Source organism: Protopterus annectens, chromosome 2.part2 (assembly GCF_019279795.1).
Source record: "Protopterus annectens isolate FY-2018-M chromosome 2.part2, PAN1.0, whole genome shotgun sequence".
NCBI classification, from domain to species: Eukaryota; Metazoa; Chordata; order Ceratodontiformes; family Protopteridae; genus Protopterus; species Protopterus annectens.
The window spans coordinates 790933825-790959238 of record NC_056730.1 but is presented as its reverse complement, the minus strand read 5'-3'; positions in this window follow the sequence as shown (position 1 = coordinate 790959238).

Sequence of the window (25414 nt, the reverse complement as noted above, 5' to 3'; positions counted from 1 at the left end):
CTTTCTGAATCACAGCTGCGGTTTCCCATCATAACAAATTAATTATATGTTTGACAAATGAATGCCAAGAAATTCATCTGCAGAGTGAAGAATGAGAGGTGAGTCTTGGCATACATTTCTAGAGCATATAATATATTACGGTTTCAGAACCTGGCCATAAATTATTCCTAATTTATGGAATTGTAGCTGACATAGTGTATACCAAGTAAAGAAAAGAAAAATGTGCAGAATCAGTATGGGATGATATCTATACATTTGAAAGTTGTAACACAAGTAGCACTGGCCATAAAAACAGTAGATAGACTCAAATTGCACCTCCCATCAATGAGTCAGTTTCAAAGATGTTAGACTCTGCCACTCCATTGTTCTTGCATGTGGCAGAGCAAAGTGTGTTACAACTTTTAGAGCTGTCAAATTTCTATAATGCAGTCCTATGATGGATGCTGTCTATGTGAAAGTACAGTGCTTAATAATAATAATACCAACCTTGAAAAGTGCCTATTCCAAAGGATTATGACCAGATTTCAGATCATAATCAAGTTGCGATGTATCTAAAATGTGGATGCCAAGAAACTCATCTCAGGGGCATAGAAAAACAAAGTTTGGCAGGTGAGTCTTTCCATTCATTTTGAGAACATATATCTGCTTTTATTTATTTATTTACATTTATTTACAGGGTAATGTCCGACTGGGCAACATGCCCTTTTTCAGAGGAGACCTGGGGAGAAAAGCTCCAGAAACATAGATATACAAAGCCATATATATATATATATATATATATATATATATATATATATATATATATATATATATATATATATATCAAGCAGAGTACAATAAAGTTACACATTCATACAGAGATACAAAATAATTGTTAATAAACAGTAACGTCACTGATACAGTAAATTCAGTTAAAATTTGTAATTAAACATACATTTACATTTTTTTTTTTGTTTAATACATTCAAATGAGTGGTGGGAATATCCTGATCTAATGGTTATGAGGATACATGAGAGCTGCATATAATATGATTGAAAAAGGGGGGAAGACGGGTTAGTCAAGAGGAGAGCAGGAGCATAACCAGTGAGTTAAGAAATATTGTTTTAGTGCTTCTTTAAATATATGAGCATGATCGATGAATATAATATGTTGTGGAAGAGAGTTCCAGTATTTTGCAGTTTTGTAACAATGTCTCCATGTGAGTTGTAGTTTTGTAACAGTGTCTCCATGTGAGTTGTGAGATTTGTTTACTTTGAGTAACACTTTGTCTGCTGACCTAAAAGAATTAAGATTTTTATAGGACTGAACAAGGTTAGATAGAGATGGGCAGTGATTAGGTTTATACATCACTGCATGGGCGATTAATAGTTGGTTTAATGTAAGTAAGTTTGGGAGTTCTAACCAATTGAGTTGGTGGAGGGCAGTACAGTGATGAGCTTTTTAGGGCTGGTTAGTTGCAAATGTGGCTATCTTATTATAGCATGATTCAAGGTTATTCATTTCTGTTTTGCGAAGGTTGGTAAATATTTGATAACATTAGAGTAGTAAAGGTAAGAGGTGGGTTCTTGCTGTTGCCAGTCTAGCATGGTTTGTAAGACTGGGTTTGGCTCTATAGAGTGTACCAAGTTTTATGTGGACTTTTTTAATTGTCAGTGCTATATGTTTGTCAAATTTCAATGCATTATCTATAGTGACCTTGAGCAGTTTAGTGTATCCATCAGGTTCTATTCTTGTGCCATTGGAAGAAAAGATAAAGAGAGGTGGATGATTAGTTAGAGAGAAAGGATTTGAAAAGACCATAAGTTTAGTTTTATTAGGATTTAGTATAAGTTGATGGGCTGCTAAATATCTTTCAATATTGCTGAGGGTAGTCTGAGTTTTTGTTTGAAGTGCTTCGATTGTAGGAGCAGAGCAGATAAGCGAGGTATCATCTGCATATTGTATAATACTGGCAGGGCTAGCAGCTGAGCTAAGGTCATTGGTAAAAATGGTAAAGAGTAATGGCCTGGGAATCAATCCTTGGGGCACTCCTACATAGATAGGAAGCTGGGGGGGGGGTTATTAGCCCATAAGGTAGCCTGTTGCCTATTAGAGAGGTAGGTGTGGAACCAGTTTAGGGCTTCAGGGCATAGGTTGCAAGTGGCCAGTTGATTTAGGAGGATTTGATGAGATACAGTGTCAAAGGCTTTTGACATGTCAAGAAGGTTGCACAGACAAGTTAGTTGTTGTTTTTGAGGTGACTAATGGAGTTGGTAAAACTAATGAGGGCTGTACTAGTACTGTGCTTCATAATTAAGTAATTAAGTAGTACTTGGTAATGACTGGAGAGAAAAGATCATAATTCTTTGCAGTACCTTTAGTTTTTCTTGCTTCTTGTACAACCAGTTACCAAAACAAATGAAAAAGTATAGGAGAAACAAATGTTTTATAACTGTGAAAGCCTGTAGCATGATAACTAGTACTGCCACATGTGTCTTTGTAGTACATGGAACTTGAGTTGTACACTACAAAATAGAGAAAAGATGAAAAATAAGGGCACAAAGAGTTTTACAGCTTTGCATTTTGTTAATTGTTTATTGCTACCACAAAGAAAGTGGAAGAAATGTGTTTCATGTGACTGGGATTTGATTAGGGGCCATAGCACTGGATGAGAAAGGAAGGGAGTACGAGGAGAGAAAGGGCATGTCCCTCTCACCTCTCCAAGGGGTTGTTGAGGATTGTGCACACTCACAGGCACATAGAGGTGGTGTGATTTCCCTGGTGGAGACTGGGAAAACCACCACATGTGCTTCAGGGGAAGGGGCAGGGCTGTTTGGAGGGAAGTTGACTTTTGGTAGTGAGAGGCCATTCACTGTGGTCAGCTCACCACATGGCCCTCTTTGTTGCTCAATGCAGTGATGTTGAAGAACAGAATAATACATAGAAAACACTTTGGAAACCCCTAATGGCTATCTAAATGTAGCTAAAATAGAGAAAAAAACTGTAATACACGTTGAACTGCCGCTCACAAAAAAGAAGCCTAGTATCTGAAAGTGTAGTATTGCTTTTAAAGCTGTTTTAAGCTTCCTGCCTCTGTTTCACTATTCTTTGTTGACCTAGTATAACATTAGACTTTAATAAGGCTGAACATTTCTTCTCTTACAAAAAAGTGTTCAACAAATTTGTCTTCTTACCATTTTTGTGAATAATTGTGACATTCCATGTAATATAAGGTTTCTGTTCAGTTTTCTGATTCCACAGATGTCCCTAATAAGGCTATTTTTGTTAGATTCCAAATCCAATTCCTTTCCCAGCATTGGCACTTCCCCTGCACATCAAGCCACATACTTCACTGACTACCTTTAAAACCACCATTGACAATTACATGAGACACAAGAAATGAATGCTTTATTACTGTGAATAATATTTGGTCCAGAGGACACTATTCTAGTATTGTGTCACCACTAAGGTTCTCGATGGCTCCCCAACAATAATCTGAGTAATAAGCTAAAAACTCATAATTATAATCAGTGTGCTCCATGTATTGCAAAGTTATTATGCTTTAAAATATTCAGTTTTCCTGAAGCAGATGTATTTTCTTTACTAACTAGTCCAAGATATCTTGCAAGGATGACAGAGTCATCATTTTGGTTCACACTGAATAGATATATGTTATTATTGAATGACTGACATCTAAGGTGTTTCAGTTTGATTAGTTTATACCTGAGAATGGTAAGCAATTGGCTATCTTTTGCTATATCAGGTATCCAAGTAACTTTCTCTAGGCTGAGATAATGATATATTCTGTCTTCTGCTAGCGTAGGGAACAAACTGCCAAAAAAGAAGGACCAGAGTGGGGCATGGCTGTACTTCCAAAAAACTATGAATTGTTAAAACCATTAAACACATGCACAGTCTAGTTAAGCGCTTACATCATTTACAACCATGACTTCATCAGAACTACACTTCTTTGCTTCAGTCATGTAAAATATACATGTGACATTCATTTGATTAAACCAAAACAACCACACATTTCACAAACAAGATATTAAACTTATCAATGCCTAAAACCTTGACAACAAATTAAATATAAATATATTAAAAATATGTTGAAAGTTAAAGTTTATATCAACTCTGCCTCAGCACAGTGATAATGGTGACTGTTACATTGGGTCTACATTACTTTATAGAAGGAAAATTTCCATGAATCTTCATTCATCAAACCATAAATCTTCGTTCATCAAGCCATAAACAGTGAATGTTCACTTCCGCAAACATTCATTTCAATGAATGACTTTAGCAGGTAAAGTAACGAGTTGCCCAGCATCAGAAATGTGCCCTTTTCCCCACTGTAGTTCGATCTCATAGTTGGTATGTATAGTTGGGGAGGGGGGTGCAGCCACCCACCTGGGTGGGTTTGAAATACTGTGCTTTTTGTGAAAGTCCAAATGCTGGGCAACTTGTTACTTTCCTTGGGAAAGTAATTCCTTGAACTGAATGTTCACGGAAGTGAACGCTCTCTGTATATGGTTCAATGAATGAAGGTTTGTGGGAATGAACCTTTGGTAAATTGATATAGACCTGTTTCATTTAGGCCTGAAGGAACTGTAGCATAAAGTGATTGGAATTTACACTTGGAGTATTGTGAGTTGCTATGACAACTGATGGCTAACTGTAACATAGGAGTGATTGGAATACACGCTTGGAGCACTGTGATCTGCAATGGCAACAGGCGGCTAACACTAAATTTGAATTAATGTATGCCTGAAAAGTGAGTCAGCATTAACAAAGACATTGGCAGGACTGTCAACATGCTCAGATGACCTTATGGAATTGGACATGCCACTCAGATAACCCTTGCCTGGGGTTGGCCTTGTGGCCACCAATGTACATGTAGTGTGTTTCAAAATTGTGGAAAAGATGCAGACATATGGATATGAATGAGTGCTTGATTTCTCTCTCTGTTTGTATGTTTCCTTGCAAGCTTTGAATATTGTTTTCAGGACTTTATAATCTGTGTACTTGTTAGTGCTGGCCAGTAGTAGGGTGAGAATATGCTATTCACTGATACTTTTTCTCGAGATGTCCGTTTCTAGTTTGAATAAGTATGTACACTTTTCACTGATGGTCCATGTGTAGTATAGCAGTAAGCTGTTGTCAGTGTACATAAGGTAGCCTACTGCATTGCTTCAAGGTGCCTTGTGCTAACACTTAACAACAGACAAAGTGCAGACTGTGATGTCATGGTAACTGGGATTTGGACAGACACTCTGCACTTAAAAGAGGAAATGTGATTATATATTATATAGAATTACCAGCAGTTGGTGTTTCCCACAGAGGTAGGATATAGAAAGAGCATTTTATAGAAGTGGAGATACACAGATTATGCAGAACAGGGGTTGGGGGGGGGGCATTGAGTGCAAGGGTGTATACCAGGATAGCTATCTTAAGTGATGTGCTCAGATGTACATATAGTATAAGACAAGCAAGCATAGCAACAAAATCCCTAAAAAACAGAATCACTAAAATAATAAATAAATCTGACGATAGCAGAGAATACCATACAAGACAGCAGGCATGAAGGTAGAGTTCCAGAAAACTGAAAACACTAGCAGACCACAGTATCAGAGTACAGAGTAAAAGGAAACTTGTGTGTGAGAATAATTTGATCACTAGGTGACAAAACAGTAAAAATATTGTTGCTTAAATAAAAATATATTGTATTAAACACGCAGCAGTATGAGGCTGTATGTCAAAGGACTAAGGAGGCCCTAGTGCTACACAAAGACAAAGCACTGCACTGCAGGATGATGTAACTAGCTTGATCCCATGACACTGTAATGGGAAATATGCATTGTGTCAAGACAAGCTAGTTTAATGCCATGAAACAAATGTAGTGCAGTATTATATAACACAAAGCATGATAACATTGTGCAATACAGTCTTAATGTATATATAATTTCTCAGGCTATCACAATGCAAGGTAATGCAAAGCAGGATAACATTGTGTAATATTGTCTTAATGCATACATAATTTGCCAGGCTATCACAATGCAAGATACCACAAAGTAGGATAGAACTGTGTAATATGGCCTTAAGAACAAGCAATAACACAGTGTACACTATTAACCAGAGTGCTACAATGATACAGAATGCAAATCAGAATAACACCATATACCACAGTCTTGAGTAAAATCAGTATAATTGTATACAGTATTTACTGGGATATCGCTACAATAGCAAACAAATTGGTACAAGAAGCAATCTTAAATGATGCAATATATAATTCAGGTTCCACAATATAACACAGTATAGCATAACACAGTATTTCACTGCATCATAATAGACTGCAGCAGAATATACCTAACTGCTGCAATAGTCAGCCTCAAACCTAACCTTGCAGGTAGCGTATAGTGTTATTTACATTATTAGAAGGCACAAGTCACCTGCTACCAGTACTCATTCTCTCAGATACAGTTTTGCGCAATAAAAGAAAAAACATTCAACCATTTGCTGAGCTCTGCTATGAGTTTTTTGAGGCTAACTCATAACTAGTAGTGTGGCATTGTGATTTATTGTATAACTGACTAGTAGGAGAAGCTTCATTCTGATTTTATTTTTTACCTCAACTTTTGCTGTTTCTTGGAAGAAAGGGATAGATTGTGGACAGGCACAATCTAGTCCTCCGAAGGGGCCAGCTAGCTATAGTAAGCTGTGACTGAGAGCAGTAATGAACACAGGCTATAGCTTATAAAACTGGCACAGTAGGTCAGAACAACAGCTTTATTAATCCGGTCTGTTTGTACAAGGTTAGCTAAGTATACTTGCAAATTGTTTGTATGATTTCCTCACACAATTTGATTTAGGTTAGTAGTTGTTTTATTTTCTGTGAATTCTATGGTTACTCATGATGATATTTTTTTAATTCTTTCATTTTTTCATTTGGGAATTGATTTTTTTAATCAGTATGCCACTGATGATTTGTACTTAATGCTGAGCATATATAAATGTAACACGATAAGATTGGGAACTTATGTTCCTCATGTCAAAAGATTTATGATTTGCTGCTTATTATTAATAGTAAGTTTAAACGTAATGAAAATAATTATACTTATGCAATTGGCAGAGCTTGTCAAACTGTTGTACTTGTCAAACTATAGTAATGACTGGGCTGCTGGGATCATACCTCTCAACCTCTTAGAGCAAGAAATCTGGACAAAGCCATAAATTAAAGGGACAAAGACTCAAAAATAGGGACAATTTTTAAATATCATTCGTACTAATTTAGAAAGTTGATAGAATAACGGGTTTTGCATTAGCTTGAATTTTCTGAAGAATAAGAAGTGTGAAACTCAAATGTCTGTCATTATTTTCTAACTTCAATCTTTAATGATTTGCCACTAATTTGCCAGAAAAAAACACAATTTTAAATGGACCAAAAATATTGAAGCAAAAATCTGGACATTCTGTGAAAATCTGTAGATTTGACAGGTATGGCTGGGATTATTAAAATCATGCAAAGTACAAATAGAACACATTTAGGAAAGGGAGTGCTCTGTTCTTGTAAAGGTAAATGAATCCTTATTAAAGCTGATACTATAGATGACAACATTGGAATTCAGGATGCAAATATAAAGCAATCTGAGTATGCAGAGCATATGGAAGAAAACAAAAGAGAGAGGTAGGGCAGCACTCACAACAAATAACTAGGAAGAAAAGTAAAACTAAATAACTAGGAAGAAAAACAAAACTAATGGCTGTCACACAAAGAGAAAATATACTGAGCAAAAGCGCATTGCTTTGACATGTAATGCCCAGATAACAGGCAATGTTGACATTGCTCAATCTACAGAAAATAAAATAATTATTCCAACAGAAAATGTAGAAAACAGAGGCCAGGTGAGACTAAAAGGAATACATTTACATTGAATTTTGAAAGATTAAAGAACATTACTGTAAGAAAGAAAAGAGACGTGAAAGACTAAAACTGGCAGCACATCTCAGGCCGTGAAAGTACAAAGACAGCTAGATGAGAATTCTGTGATTGTCAATGATGTACGTGATGAAGACATTGAGATCAGCAAGACTAATGGTGATGCAAAGAATTATTTTGTAACAACTGAAAGTGCAGATATTACTGAATTAGAAGTGATAGATTCATCAGATCCTGTAAGAAAAGAAATTCTAGTAATCCGAGATGCAGTCATTAAATAAACTGATACTCATTTGCATACAGGATGATGAATGTGAAATAGTGCTATGTTTGTTGGGGTAAAAATACATGATGTGAGCAGAACTTTAAAACGCTTTAATGTAAAGAAGTATGAAACCGTTTTTGTTTATGTTGGTACAAATTATCTCATCCTTAAAGACTCACTGACTCATATATTTTTCACAAATCACACATCGAAATAAGAGACAGGACAGCATGAATGAAAAGACTGTTGGGGTAAACATCTAAATTAAAAAAATGGTCCATTTTAAAAAAGAGGAATTGAATAGAGCACCCAGAGCACCCAAACCTACTTTTAGGCGCATATGTATTTTGACAGGATGGAGTCCACGTTTAAAGACAAGGGAAGAAAAGTTATCAGTAGATATACTACAGTATTTGTTTAACACAAGTCAGAATTTCTTGCCAGGTCAGAAATGTACCATTCCCAGATAGCAAAATTTGATTTATCTGTGCCGCCTGTTAATGTAAGGAGCATTAGTAATAAAGCATTTTTACTGGAAAATTTACTACATTTGCATAACATTGATGCTATTGTTTGTGAAAGATGAATAAAGGACAGTTATTTAAAACCACGTCTGCCTGGGAATAAAAGTTGTTTCTTTTTTCTGCAACAGGCTTTCTGACAAAAAAAATCAGGTGGCAGTGTTATAACATGGATTTAAGATTGTTATGAGATCTGTAATTATTGCATCTTTGATGATAACATGAATACTATAGATTGTGTAACTGTGACAATAAAGACAATGCTGAGGCAGTTCACAATTGTTGGAGTGCATAGACCACCAAAGTCGAATTCTGATGAACTAGAGGAATTCATATATCTCCAGCATGAAACATTGCTGGGAAAATTATAGTAGCTGGAGACATAAATCTACTAGGAACAGATCGGAATAGTGTTAATTCTACAACATTAATAATTAAATTATTTACAATATATGTTCCAGAACAACAGTTGTTGCAAATTGTAAGCAAACTCACCAGGGAACAAAACATACTGGATATTGTTTGTGTTTCTGCAGAGATGATTGTTACTTCATGTCAAGTTTTACTACCTGTCATATGCAGTGACCATAGAGGTATAAAGGTTAAACTACTTGACGGAAAATTTTGCCAAGCTGAAATCTAAACCAATGCACAGAAGATTAATAATATTAGATGTTTCAATGATCACTGGTACAGTAGCCAAATCTATGAGTTATAGTCTGCATAGGGTATAACAAACAAACAGCTTCTGATGCTTCAGGGTTCCTTCCATGTGTACAAACTAATAGTCAGCTCAAGCTGAGCTGACAAAAAAGGCAGGTTTGGATGTCAAGCCCTTCAGAGCTTTCATATCAGCTGAGACAAGGAATCTAAGCCATGAGTGGACACTGTTAGGAAAAGAAAAACACATGTCTATACCCTGGCACAAAAAACACACAAAATACAAGGGGATGGATTGGTGGAATGGCAACTACAGCAGTGATCATTTGATTATCTACTGTTATAATACGCAAATTTACTGTGCTCTTCATATTGATCACTGCTGCAGTAGTCTAAGCTTTATGGTTATATTGCCATAGATTAGAATAACTGGGAAGTGGTAGGGTCCATAAGCCCCTGAGGAAAGGTCCTAGCAAAGCTTGTCTTAAACCTGAAAAGGAATCTAGTTTATAGCACTTTCTTAAAGTATGCACAGAAGACCAAGTTACTGTTTCTAGAATACTTCTAGAGTCCAGCCCTTTCCAAAAAGCCATAGATGAAGCCATGGCCTTGGTAGTGTGAGCCTTGGCCCTGCATGGAATAGTTTTGCTGTGGTGACAATAATAAAAGTTAGCAGCTTAAGACAACCATTTGAGTTTTTGGGTCTTTGTCCCTTTAATTTATGGCTTTGACCAGATTTCTTGCTCTAAGAGGTTGAGAGGTATGATCCCAGCAGCCCAGTCATTACTATATGTAACAACAGTTTGACAAGCTCTGCCAATTGCATAAGTATTTGGAAATAGTCTATTTTGTCATAGATTGTCCCTGCTACTTCTCCTTACCTTCAAAAAATAAACAACTCATCAGAAGTTTTGAAAGAATTTGTTTTGTCAAGATAGTACGTGAATTGTCTATGGACAGCCAAGGTATGAAGTATCCTTTCTCCCTCATTGGGTTTATAAAAAAGAACAGGAAGATGTATAGATTCCTTTAATGTAAACCTGGAGACAACAGTAGGCATAAAAGAAGGAATAGTTCTCAAAGAAACCCTGTGTCTATGGAAAATGAGACAAGACTGACCCACCAAAACAACTTTGCAGCTCAGCTACTCCTCTTGCAGAAGTCCAAGAATCAACAAAACAGATTACCTTGTAAAGACAGTCAGCCAGATGAGCTTGTTCAAATTGTGCAAGTGTTAGTTTCTTTAACAAAAAATGAAGAGCCCAAGGAACAGCCATTGGTTTTCTGTGAGGCTTCATATATAACACCATTTTCAAAAATATTTTCACATGAAACTGTATTAAAGTGGGGAATCCATGGGCAGACATGGTAAGAAGGCCAACAAATAAACTTTGATAGTGGAGTAAGACAGGCTATAGGATAATAACTCACACAAATACTGTAAAACCAGAGAAACACTAGCTCTGAATTGGTGGTGATCATTTTGTCGGCACCAACTAGAAAACCTTTTCTATTTGCTTATATATGATTTTTTGGGTCCCCTACAAAATTTCAAAGTGGAAAACTTCGAAATTCATATGATCGAAGACCACATGATTGATGTTTTAAAACTTCGAAATCCTAACCGGAGATCAACATATAGCGCGGAGTGGGAGATTTCTCTATTCCTCTCTGTAGTGCGATCACGGAGTTGGTATATTTAAGTAGCGGGGGTGTGGGGGGTGCTGGGGGCTTGCCCCCCTGACAAAACATGTTTTGTGATGTGTTGACTGCTTTTATTTGGGGGGGGTTCTTAATTTCGAGATTTCAAGATCTCGAGATTCTGAACTCGATATCCTGAAACTTGAGATTGTGGTATTTCGAAATTAAGAAGTGGACCTGATTTTTCTAGTAGCAGGCCTTCTTGCCTCAATTAGTATCTGCTGCACATTCTCAGGAAAATGATACCTAAAAGGTATTAAGAACTGATCATCCAGGCAGTCAGTTGTAGTTGTCTGGGGTTAGAATATATCTGAAACCCATGATTTCTTTTAGTAAATCCAGTTTATAACAAAGCTTCTAGTAATTGTCCCTGGCCAATAAAAAGAAGGGAGGACCACTGTTGTCTGTGCTAGGAGGCAGTCACTACAGTGATCTTTGGATCATCCTCCTGAGTCTTCAGAAGTACCCTGGACATCAGTGGAAAGGATGGAGAAGCATACAGGAACATCAGTGTCCAAAGAAAAGAAAATACGTCTGTCTACCAGATGATGTTCTTCATATTGATCACTGCTGCAGTAGCTTTAGCTACATGGGTTATATTCTGCCAAGGATACAACATCTGCCTAGCTTCAAAAGCTTCTGGGAACCTTTTATGTGCCCAAACCATCAAGAAGCTCAAGCTGAGATGACTAAAAGACAAATCTGAGCATGAAGTCCTTCAGAGTTTTACTGCCACCAGAGAGTACAATCCTCTGCGGCTTATGAAGATCGATTGTCAGCTTGTGATTTCATTAACTGGACTGATATTTTCTCTTTGTGGGGTAAACACTCCATTTTCTTATTTTTTTCACTGGTGCTTTATTACTTTCCCCTTTGGGAAAGTTATTTTAAAGCTAGGAGGGATGTGTTTTAATGAATTGTCTCAACACTTTCATGTACTTTTAAATGGAGCACTTGTTTCTGTCAGTTTAAAAGTAGTGTTATCTAACTGATAAATTATTTTTCTGTGGAGAAAGTATGTTTATTCTAAGGTTATGGGACTGCCATAGTGTTTGAAAGTGCTTTTTACTGTGTTTTTTTCTGTTAAAAAGTAACTTTTGTGGACTGGTAGTTTTACTGGCATTGTTGCTTGTTTTCCTCTGGAGAGTTGCACCATTTCGGTTTGACCATGAAACAGATGCCACTCCTACAGTCCATCTTTCATCCAGCCACAAAAGGGAAAAAGTTACACAAACAGCCTTTGCCACCACAGTAGGCTAGCAATTTGTCTCAGCCACAGAAGGGTGACTTTGCAGTGGCCATTTGTTGCACCTTAGGTTACTCATCTTTTACCCTGGAATTCTATAGTGCAGCACCTACAGCCACTATGGACTGGAGATTAGTCACACCCTCTGTGATTGTTAGGGTCCCTTTAGTGGACAAGAGAGAATCCCTCGTGTTGGTCCTGGGAGAGGGAACAGAGAAGGTTTCTCTCTTGTGTCAGAATGCTGTGCACCTCCCTGGAGAAGCAGTGGCAGCCATTAGTCACATGGTTGGACCCATTTTTCCTTTCAAAAAGAAACAGAAAATCTTGTTTATATCTACTCCTCCCAAAATTTCTTTGGATAGGAGTAGTTTACTGGGACTGGCTCAGCGTTTGATTTAGGCTATTGATCCTTTTTGTAGAGTAGCTTCCAGGAAAAGAAAGAGGGATGCCTCCTTTCTGAAGAGATTCATGATAATAAATCTGGACAGCAAGATACAGGGACAGATTCAAGGTTTTGTACTCAGATATCTGATTCAGGCTCAGAAGAAAGTCTATGTTCTTATTCTCCCTGTGGGGGGGGGTCCTTTTTCTCTGGGGCTGTTGATAGAATGTCCCAGTGTTTTAGTGGGAAAAATTCTATGAGTTATCACAGAAGGATTTTCTAGAACCCACAACCATTCCTCCCATCCTGTCTGCTTTAGAGAATGTGTGTCTTACTGCCTTACTTTTCCTGATAGCCAGCCAGCTGTCCCTAAAGAGGCACAAAGGATGTATAAAGTTTCTCTGTCTTTTAATTTTTGTACATTCTACTCCCAAACCTGACCCAGCAACTAAAGCCTTAATTGATTTGTCTGGTGCTAAGCACTTAGTTAATTTCAATCCCACCCACTTCTAATAAGAATGGGAAAATTATTGAGAGGTATGGCAAAACGTGTATACTTCTGCAACTTTGAATTTCAGAATTTTAAATTGTCAGGCTCATATGCTAAGCTGTATTCTGACATATTGTGAAAGTATGAGGAATGTTATATCTACAGTTTCTTCTTGTAAAGAAAAGTCTGATTTAAATACATTTGTTTCTTCTATTACACAGGTCACTACTCATTGTTTGAAGTGTGTGTATGACTCTGTAAGTACTTCTACCAGGTCTGTGGCCAGTAGTACAGTTTTAAGGAAGTTTGCTTGGCTGCATTCTTAGATCCTTCCAGATGATGTTAAAAATTAGATTTTAAATTCTCCCTTGGACAGAGATTTGGTGTTTGGCCCCTCTGCTGCAGAAGCGATCAAAAAGTGTGATGAAAGGGAAGCTGATCCCGGGAATCTGTAAGATTTTTCAGGCCTAGTTTTTCAAATTGTCAATGGCATTTTCTTTTTTCTCATCCAAATTTCAGCAAAACAACAGAATAAACAGTCTCAATAGAATTCAGTTAATAGGCATTTAAGAAATGTCAAGGAGGTTCCAAAAAGAGTTCTCAGACCTCCCAAAACCAAGGACAGTCCAACAAGTCTGTATGACTGTTCAAGAGACCTTGTGACCCCTCCCGCCCTGGCCCTCTTTCTTTTTCAGAAGGTCTGACTCTCCATTTTTCTGTTTGGCAACAGATTATTTCAGACAAGTGGGTTCTGAAAATCATTCGTCAGGTTACAGATGGCACTGGGGGGAAATTCCTCCTTTCCAATCCTGCAGATCAAACTGTTTTGTTTCCTGCTTATTCTTCATCACATGTTGTTTCAAGGAGTTATAAAACCAGTTCCTACTTCCCAGGTGGGGATGGGGTTTTATTCTAGGATGTTCCTAGTCACAAAGAAAGAAAATGTTTGGAGACCAGTTCAACATCTTTCTTTCTTAAACCATTTTGTGATTGTTCCCAAATTCAAAATAATGTCACTTCACAAGCTGTTGCCTGTTCTTCCTCTTTCAAAGTTCCTAGTAACACTAGACTTAAAACATGCTTGTCATCACATTCCTATTTATCGAGACTTCAGGACCTTCTCAAGGTTTTGTGTGCCTGGTTCACATTATCAGTTTGCTGCTTTACACTTTGGACTATCCACTGCACCAAGAGTGTTGACAAAGTGTCTAGCTCCGTTATACTTCATTGCAGACTACAGGTTATCCACAATTTTCCATATTTAGAGGACTTGCTTATCTTTAAAGATTATTTTTTAAAATGTTAATCTCTCTCTTGAGTGAGAGAACTTTTGCACAAGCTAGGATTCGAAGAGAATGTTCAAAAGTCTTTCTTGACTCCCTCATGCAGGATTGTATTCTGGAGATGTCAGCTAGACACCTCAGTTCAAAGAGCTTTTCTTCTACAGCAAAAATACATCACTATTTAGATCTGTTTTTAAGGTTTTCCACTCAGACTTCAGTCATTGCGAGGGAGTACCTCAGGATTTTAGGTCTCATGGCATGTATAATTCTTGTGATACCCCCTGGCAAGACTCCACATGAGAATGATACAGTGGTATCTGAAATCTCTTTGATGCCAGCATCAATGCCCTTTGTCTTTTCAGATCCGAGCCCTGGGGTTTGTCAGAAGAAAAATCACTTAGTGGAGACAACAGATATAATTAAATCAAACTCTCCCTTTCTCCCTCCATGATCCAATGCTGTCAGTTAGCAAAGATGCTTTAGACTTTGCTTGGAGAGCATTTTCAGGAGAAATAAAAGTGCAGGGGAGCATAGGGCATCAAGGACAGATGTAAGCACATAAATTTCAACTTGATGCTTGCCCTGATCAAGGCACTCAATTCTCTGGACCACCTTTAGTTCTTGGGACCTCTTCAAGTGTCCACAGACAATACCACAGTGATATGGTACATCAACAAGCAAGGGGGAAGCAAATCACACCCACTTTACAGGCTAGCCATGTTGGATTGAGATATAGCTTCACAGCATAATTTCTCTTTACAGGCATCCTACACTCTGTTGGACCAAAATTGTGTAGCAGACAAACTGAGCAGGACCAGGGCAGACCCTTATGAATGGAAACTAGATCCAGGGGTCTTCCAAGATTTGATCAGTCTGTGGGGTGTTCCTCAAGTAGTGCCCTTTGCATCCTCTCTGAACCATCAACTGGCAACATTGTATACCAGGACTCCATATAATAAGGCCTGGAAGACAGATGCCTCTCTTTTCTTTGGACAGGAATGTTCTTGTATGCCTTCCCACCCTTTCCACTAATATCCAGGGTACATCAGAAGATTCACAAGGAATCCCCCAAGGTCATTGTGATAACTCCCTTTGGCCCAGGCAACAGTGGTTCTCCTGTCTTTTGGAAATGGCCAGGGTCAATTACCACTAGCTTCCTCAAAGAATGGATCTACTCACACAAGAACAGGGGTTTTTGATACATCCTGACATCAACCATCAACTGACTGCCTGGATGATAAGGTCTTAATTCCTTTTAGGCACCTGTTTTCTGAGAACATGCAGCAGTTACTAATGTAGGCAAGAAAGCCTGACATTAGAAAATCATATATTAGCAAATGGCAAAGGTTTCTAGTTGGTGCCAACAATGTAACCAGCACCCATTCAGGACTAGTTCTTCTCTGGTTTTACAATATCTGTATGAGTTACTAGCCTATGGCCTTTCTTATTCCTCTATCAAGGTTTATTTCATAGGCATTTCAGCATGTCTACCCATCCTAGTTCAAGGGAGTTGCATGCCAAATGTTCTTGAGATGGGTTTTGCATAAGTGTCCGCTAAGAAACCAGTGCCCCCTCCTTGGGATCTTAATTTTGTATTAGAGAAACTAACACATGCTCCATTTGAACATGCTAATCTGTCTGACTTGACATTCTTAGCATGGAAAACAGTTTTACTGATTACTCTGACATCTGCACACAAGGTATTTGAGATGCAAGCTCTTATGGTGAGTCAGCATTATATCATTTCCATAAGGACAGCGTTTTTTTGAGAATTAATCCTTCTTTTATGCCTAAAGTGGTATATGAGTTTGCTTTAAATCAAGCTATCCATCTCCCCGTTTTCTTTCCTGAAAGTAAAAATGAGGGAGAAAGGATACTCCATACCTTGGATCTCACATGTACATGTACATGTCACATGTAAATGTACATGTAAGCAACATGTAAAGTTATCACGCTGCTATTGCCTGGAATAGGCACCCACTAGAAATCAGGACCTTACACATCCTAAACAATTTAAGACAGCCACCAAGGAGCACTTTAAAAATCACTGGTCCTGCCAATGCACTCTCTATACTTAAACAACCCCTACTTCTCATACCTTAATCTACTTTCTGCCCTTAACTCACTCTTCTCACTAGCTCTTTCTAATCTTCCTTGACTATTCTTTCTACTGTCTTCTAAAATCTATTAAGCAAATTAGCTCAGAGAAACATTCTATTGTAATTGTCTTGCCTTCATGCAACTAACTACATTATGATAAAACTGGGTTTTTGTAACCACTTACCCCAAAAACTATACTCATCTTAATGATATTTCTTTTTATACATCTTGAAATAGTTAAGCTATACTCTTGATTATTGACACTGTATAACATTGTATTGCTACTTAATGCCTTGTAATAATCTTGCAACATTGCTGTTTAATGCTAATTTATAATGAAATTTGTATAATATGTTGACGCTTTTCTCCCCGGGCCACCACTGAAAAAGGACTCTTCAGCTCAGTTGGACAATCCCGGTCAAGAAATGTAAAATAAATAAATAAATAAAATGTCTACAGTCAACTAAGCTACTATACTGATAGAACTAAACCTTTCAGATCATTGGATCATTGTTCATTTCTTGTGAATGTAAGAAGAAAGGATAACCGGTGTTAAAACCGACTATTTCCAAATGGTTGTAACAGGCTATTACCTTTTGTTATAATCAGCATAACACATCTATTCCAGGCAGGGTCAAGGCCCACTGTAGAAGGGCCTAGGCTTCTTCTTTGAATTTTTGGAAAAGGCTGGATTGTACAAGTATTATAGAAGCTGATATGTGGTCCTCTATACATCCTTTTACAAAGTACTATAAACCAGATTATTTCTGTACGTCTAGACCATACTTTGCGAGGACAATTCTCTGGGGGTTCCTGGACCCTTCTCCTTCTACCTCCCAAATATAGTGAGTTATCTTAAACTACCCATATAGCTGAGGCTATTGCAGCAGTGATTGATATGAAGAACTTAGTACAGATGTGTAAGTTGAACGTACCAATACAGTAGATGTTTGAATGATCACTGCTGCAGTAGACGCTCACTCACTCCACCCCCCTTCCATTTTGGTGTGTGTTTTTTTTTATAGCAGGGTGTGGGTATTTTTTTTTTTTTACGCAAAGCTCTGAAGGGCTTTGTATCCAAACTTGTCTTTTAGTTATCTCAGCTTGAGCTGTTTGATGTTTGCGGCATGTGGAGGGTGTCCTAAAGCTTTGGAAGCTGTACAGATGTAATATCCTTGGCAGGATATAGGTTCATAGATCCATAGGTTGGTACTGGGCTATCTGCCCGAAGGCATATATTAGCCCAGCCACATTGTGCAGTATTCATCACCCCTTTAGTAGTTCCCTAGACCCTTGTAATAGCAGCTAGTACCCTTGGCTCATATCTAGTAGTGCTGTTGGTGTGATCCCGGGTGTGAACTTTCTGTTACCCATCCACTCATCAAGGTTCCTCTTGAAGAGTGAAAGTGAGTGGCTCTGTCTTATGTAGATCGGGACCCTGTTCCATAGTAAGGGAAGTCTCTGTGAAGGGAATCTATCCCTCCAGCATGTTCTATTCATTGTTGTGTTGAGGTTTATATCCCTAGAGTGTGTAGCTTGAGTAGATTTAGTTTTGCTAAGATGGAGCATGTTCAACAATTCTGGGTTGGCCATGGCTCTATACATTAGACAGAGATCGCCTCTGAGAAAGCGGTATGCAACAGAGAACAGTCTTAGCTTTTTCAATCGTGCTGCATAGGGCAACCGTTTGAGACCAGTAGCCCTCTTGGTTAGGTACCTTTGTGTTCTCTCCAGCTGCTGGAGATGTCTAGCCAGGTACATTCCAATTGGTGCATTGTACTCAATAATGGGTCTGATGAGGGAAGAGTAGAGGGGCACCATTACATCCTTAGATCTTGATGCAAACCCTTTCATGATCAGATGGGTCACATAGAAGGATTTTCTAACCACTTTGGCAACATGGTTATCAAAGGAAAGCTGACTATCTACTTGGGTCCCTAGATCCCTTATTTCTTCTTCAGATTTCAGGGGTTTACCTCCTATGTTGTAGTTTGTGGGTACTCTGTTTTTTCCAATGGGGATTACTACACATATCTTGTATTTAGCTTGAGACCATGGCTTTGACACCATGCATCAGTCTCATTTAGGCCCTTCTGGAGGATCTCCATGTCGGCCGGAGACTCTATTATAGCACCCAGTTTGCAGTCGTCTGCAAACTTAGTCAGCCACAGCCCTTCCGTGCTTGTCTGTACTTCTGAGAAGTATATGCCAAACAGGAGGGGCCCCAGGACAGAGCCCTGAGGCACACCACTCATTACTGGTCTGGATTCAGACATAGATCCCGCTACTCTTACTTTATGGGATCTGTCTGAGAGCCAGTTTGCGATCCATCTTGTGACATAAGGGTTTATGCCCAGGCTGGTGAGCTTATCAATAATACCTGAATGGAGAATGGTGTCAAATGCTTTAGCAAGGTCAAGGTAAGCCGTGTGTACCTCCTTTCCCTTATCTATATCCTGAGTAACTATCTCAAAGAAATCCACCAGGTTCAGGAGGCATGATCTGTCCTTGACAAAGCCGAACTGTGTGGGGTCCAGCGACTGGAGGTTCCCAATCTCTCCATTTATGAGTTTCGTAATGATTCACTCCATAACCTTACAGATCAGACTGGTCAGGCTTATTGGTCGGTAGTTCCCAGGGTCAGTTGTGGCCCCAACCTTGTGTAGTGGGACCACCATTGCCATGCGCCATTCTGTGGGAACATATCCTATGGAGAGGCTGAGACTGAACAGTGTATTAAGATGCGGGGTTAATTCCTTTTGGAGTTTGCATATGACACAGCCTGGCACACCATCTGGTCGCATGGAGGCAGTGTTTTTAGCTTTAGATAGAGCCTTGTTAACCAACGTATTGGTAATAATTGGACTTACACAATCCCCTAGAATGGTAATAGGCCCTGTAGGTGGTGAGGGGGGGGGGGGGAATTTGCACTGAACCTGTCAGCCAAGATGTTGGCAGTGTCAGAAGGGTCAGTGCATTTTGTTCCATTTTGTACTAGCTCAGAACAGACCTGAATGTTGCCATTTAGGTTTTTGACGTAGCCATAGAAGGCCTTATGGTTATCCCTGGCATCCTTGGCAACTTTCTCTTCAAAATTAGCTTTAGTTGACTTGATGAGAGCCCTCAATTTCTTACTAATGCTGATCAGGGATGATTTTTCTACTTGAGATTTGGCCTTTTTTTATATAAGTCTCCTCCTTTTATTGTAAAGTTTGCTTATGGCCGGGGTCCACCAGACTGGTTTCTTCTTGCTTGAGGAAGGAGTCTTGATTTTATTTGGGATAGCATGGTCCATGCAATCCTGAAGATGCATATAGAGTTCCTTGGTGTAGGAGTTCGCATCCTGGATATCATTATCCTTCTGCAAAGGAATAGTGAAGCTTTCCACTTCAGATGCAAGTAGTCTGAAGTTTGCTTTGGAAAGGTTTTTGTCTATGGTTTATTTGATTGGGGGAGGTGGAGGAGTGGGGATGTCCAGGGTTATCAGTTTGTGGTTGGATCTGACCAAGGAGGGGGTGATAATGGGTGTGGTACAATGGGCGCCCATATTTGTGATGATTAAATCCAATATGTTGTTCCCTCTAGTGGGGGAACATACTAGTTGTTCAAGGGCATTTGAATTTATAAATTCTATGAATCACTGAGCATAGGAGTTGGAGCATTGGTAGTTCGCCCAGTCTATACCAGGATAGTTGAAATTGCCCAAGATTATGGTGTTGGGTAGGACCTTTATATTTTCCATTGTCTCAAGGAATGCAGAGTGAGCATCTTGGGACATGTTGGGCGATCTATAACTGGCTACGACTTGAAATGTGGTTTTGCCTGCTGATAGTTGCGCATGGATGATCTCTGGGGCATCATGCTGCGCTACTAACGTGGAGATATGGGTATTCTTGATGAATATGGATACACCTCCGCCCTTTGTACTGCGATCCAGTAACTGAGGCCGGAAGGTATGATATGAATTGTAGCCTGGCAGTGCTGGGGTGCTCTCTTGAGCCTTGAACCAGGTTTCCGTCACTGCACAAACATTGATTTTCTCCATGCTGAGGAGAGCCTCGAGTGTGTGCATTTTAAGGTTGAGACTTCTGGCATTGAGTAGCATTACCCTTAGTTTTTGGTTACCTGTGCTGGTTATGGTGGCTGGTTTGTCCTATGAGCCTTGCCTAAAAAAGGCACTATGGGGACGGCAAGAGCCTTGGCCAGTATTCGAAAACCTAAGGGTGATTAGTGCAACCCATCTCTGGCAAAACAGCGAGGCTTGTCTATCATGTCATCCCAGTCAGACAGACACTGGATCCCCTTAGAATGACACCAGACACTTAGCCAATTGTTGAAATTGATCATTTTGTCTTTGTATTGTGGTATCATTCTAGGCGAAGGTAGTATGCTACTCAAGGTCAAGGTCATACCAGTTGGGCTACATGATTAGAGAGCTCCTCAATGTCTCTTTTCATGTAGTCCAGGGAGGTACGTCTTAGATCATTCACACCAACATTTACAATGACAGCGTCATACTTGTACTTGTTCTGGAGTGACCCAAGTGCCTGTGTTATGTGGCGGATCCGAGCACCCGACAGGCAGCTGACAGTAACCTTCTCCTTGTTCAGCCTGGTGAGTGGAACATCCGTGTGCCTTACTATAGAGTCTCCTATTACTAGCGTGTTAGGTATGGTGTTTTGCCTTAAGGGCTGTTGTGAGGCACACTGCTGAGGTGAATTATGTGTTTTCTGCCTTGTGTTTGGCGGTGCAGGTTGCTTGCTTGTCTGCTTTGGAGGGCACTTTTTCTTTTTCAGATTGGTACCTAGTGCCTCCGAATATGTTTTTGTGTATTTATGCATATGTTTTGCCGGTGTTTGTTCTGTAGATTCATGTGTGACAGGTGGTGTGATGCAAGTGTGTCCCTTATCCTCTTGACTGTCTGTTACAGTCATGGGTTGAGAGCGCTTAGCCTCCAGTCTGACTGTGTATTTGCATCTTTCACAAGTGTTTGTGTCTAGAGGTAAGAGGAGAGGGTTGTCTGTATACATGAGGCAGTTGTGATACTGCTTCAGAATGCCCAATTCCACCAGATGAACTGGAGAGTACACCTGAAGCTGACCTCTGGACATGCTTTGAAGAGTAAATTGAACTTAAGTCCTGCGGACGATAGAGGGTCTTATGCTGTATTATAATAGTGCTGTCTAGGAAATTTGGAGAATAATAGTGCTGTCTAGGAGATTAGGACAAGTGCTGATTTCTGTTTTGCAAGTGCTGCAATAAGAGCAGCTGATCTGAAGCACTTGAGTTGAGGCCTGCCTAGTTCTAAGGGAAAATTTACAGTGCAGACTTTGTGGGGCCAGGAATAGTATACTTCAGCTAACCGGCACTGCCCAACACTGCTCTTTGCGCAAGACCACGCAAAAAGAGAGTTGCAGAGTTTTTCCTCTAGATAAGTGAGGAAAGTGAGTACAAGAGCTGCTTTTCTCTAAGCAAGTGAGAAAAGTAAGTACAAAAACTGTTTTCCTCTAGGTAATGAGGAAGATAGAGTGCAATAGTAATTAGTAGCTTATTTAGTGCTTACAAGATCTGAACAAGTGCTGAGCATGAACAATCAAATTTAAGTGCTAAAACTAAGAATCTGTATCTGCACTAGATGAGTTACAAGACAGAAACAAGTGCAAATATAGGCTTTCAAATCAGAAAGTTGAGAGAGATGGAAGAGAATGCCCAAACGGCCAGTAACTAAAAATTCTGGGCCAGAACCACTACTTATGTGGTAGACAGGTTACCTAGTGCTTACCACTCCCACTGATAAGGTAGAAGGCTTCCCTTCAACACAGAAAGGCTTGGGGGACGCAGAATCTTACATACAGTACTGGATACGGCAAATCTGTATCTGGAACACTAGTTACAGGAAAGGTAGGAAACAGGCTTACAGTTTTTTTTTTTTTTTTTACAGAAAAGTAGCAAAAACAGTAGTAAAAAACAATTCACATGCAGTGCAAGCTAGCACACATGAGTATGCAGCAATATTAGACCAAACACAGTTTAAAATGCAATTAAATTAAAAACCCAAATAGCTAAGGCTACTGTAGCAGTGATCATTTGAACATCTGCTGTTATGGTAAGTTCAGCTTACACAGTTGTACTTTCTTGCATGGAGACCTAGAACAGAATTTTGCAAGCTGATTATTTAATGAGGAGGCAAACAGGTCTACTTGAGGAATTCCTCACAGCAGAATCAAACCTTGGAAGACCCCCAATTTAGTTTATATTTGTGGTGGTGCCTGCCTTGGTCCTGCTCAGCTTGTCTACCACACCGTTTTGCAGAGTGAGACTGTGCTGTAAAGCAGTATCTCATGCTAACATGGGTTAATCGAAAAATGGGGTAAGATCTTGTTCCCTCATGCTTGTCTATGTGCCACATCACTATGGTATTGTCTGTAATAACTTGAAGCGGTCCAGGGGACCTCAGATGATTCAGATAGTTGAAAGACTTTATAAAAGCTAACATCTTTTTTATGTTTATGTTTTTTAGTTTCTCTTTCTTGTCCCAGAAACCTTCTAATTGTATTCCCCTTGGCACAGATCCCCAAGCAAAATATGAGGTATCTATTGTGTCTGGCTGATTTGCATCAGGAAGGGAGACTGGAAGACCTGGATTCAAAGAAATGTAATGTATCTATGAAATGATTTGCCTTTTCAGAAATCTCGAGCTGGAATTTGAAGATTAAGGCTGTTGATACTGGGACTAAATAAACTTCAGATACTATTTTGCCTTTCTCATGTGGAGTCCTGCAAAACATATCATGAGAATCATGGAAGCCTTGAAACTCAAAATCCTGAGATATTCCCTTGTTGAGACATAATTCTGATTGGAAAACCCTTGTATTAGACCTAAATATATATATTTTCCCTATGGAAGACAGGTTTTTTTGTACTGATGTGTCCAGCTGGCACTCTAAAACACAATCCTATGTAATGGAGTCAAAAAAGACTTTGGAATGTTCTCTTGAAATACCAGCCTGTATAGGAGATTTCTAATCCAGGAGAGAGATTCCTGACACTTTAAAAATGGTTTTGCAAACATAAGTAAGTCAACTAAATACGGACAAATGTGGATACCCTGTAGCCTGCTGTGGGCTATGACAGGGGATAAACACTTTGTGAGCACTCTTGGAGTAGCTAAAAGAGTAATGCAGAGAATGGAGAATGTGATCCAGACACACAAAATCTTAAGAAAAGCCTGAAATCTGGATGAACAGGAATGTGATTATATGTATGTTTTTATTCTGTTTACTTGTAAACTCAAGTTAGGAAGAAGGAGTAAGAAGCTGTGAAGTGAAAGTATGTTGGTTGGAGGCTGGTATAATGGTTAACTCATTCACTCCAGTGGAGCTCAAGAAGTTTGCACTGTAACTTCCAATGGGTGGAGCCTAAGCCGTTTGACAGAATCAAATTATGTCCTCGCATTTCGAAACAAATGCTCATATCTGTGAAACTATAGGGGTTATGAAAGAAGTATAAATGACAAAGTCTTCAGCACAAACTATTTTTATAGTCATAGTATTCTTTAGGTTCTAGGTGTTAAACTTAATTGTATAAGTCATAGTAAACACAGTAACTATTGCATTTGTAATACTTTGAAAACAATTTACAATATCTCAGCAACCACTCAAGTTACACACATACTGTCAACAACATTTTATTCATCTAGCTGAGAGCTTTTGTAAGAGGCTAAGAAGGTCTTTCTCTGTTACTTGGTTGTTGGGATACTTAGAAAATGTAAATATTATTTCTACATAAATTAATGTAATAAAAACAACGGTTAATATCTCTTTACCTGCACTAGAAAGAAGCCAAATATTAATGCAGTTGAGTTTGCCATTGTTTAAGCTTTAAGATGAATTATTTTAAAACCTTGTAAATACCATGGTTTTGGAATTATTGATGCAAATATGAACAAGCAATATTTGACACCTAGAAGATGCACCTGGAGGTGTCACTCAGATGTATTGAGTTAAGATATTTATCAAACAGATGCAAAGTACACGGCTAGATTCTCAACTTTTAGGTAAATTGGCTAGGCTTAAAATGGACCACAAGAGCAGCTAACCTAGTATTTACCTATGAACCTGTGAACCTATGAACTTGGGCACTATCACAAACTGATTCAGGAAAGAAATATCCAGAACTGATCTTCAGGAATTTTCTTTCTTTGGCACTAAAACATTCTTGAATAAAATCCTTTTCCCAAATGAGGAAGTGGAATAGGCTCTACTTCCCTCTGAGGCAGAAAGTAATGTAGGATGGGAGGAAAGAGGAGGGTTTTGTCTAGCAGATAAGGAGGAATCACTTGAAAAATAGAAATTACCTCCACTGTTATTTGTATCTCAAATGGATCATATTCTGGATCCATTTATTTGAAACAATATGTTGCCAAAGAGAGAAACTGAGATTCAATCTTTCTTGAAGGGGTAAGAGAGTTCCAGGGTGGGGGTGGGGGGACAAGTTCCCTTATATAGTCATTCTGCCTTGTTTGACTGTCCTTTGTTCTGGTGGATTCCTACTTTCATTTTGGAACTTCCTGCCATTGCTTCTTAAATGTCTACCAGCATTCTGCTGAGACTGTTTATTTTGTTTCTTGCCAAAACTGGACAAGGGAGCAAAAAATGACCTTTGAGTAATTCCGCATGAACTTATGGTACCATTCATTTATTATTGAGTAGGTTATTTAAGCATGGGGAAATTTCTCAAGATTTGAGACATACACTTGTTAAACCAGTCTTTAAGGGAAAGGAGAATATGTCAATCATGGTGTCATATAATGCTATAAGTCTACCTTCTTGTTATAGTAAAAAATGTATAAAGT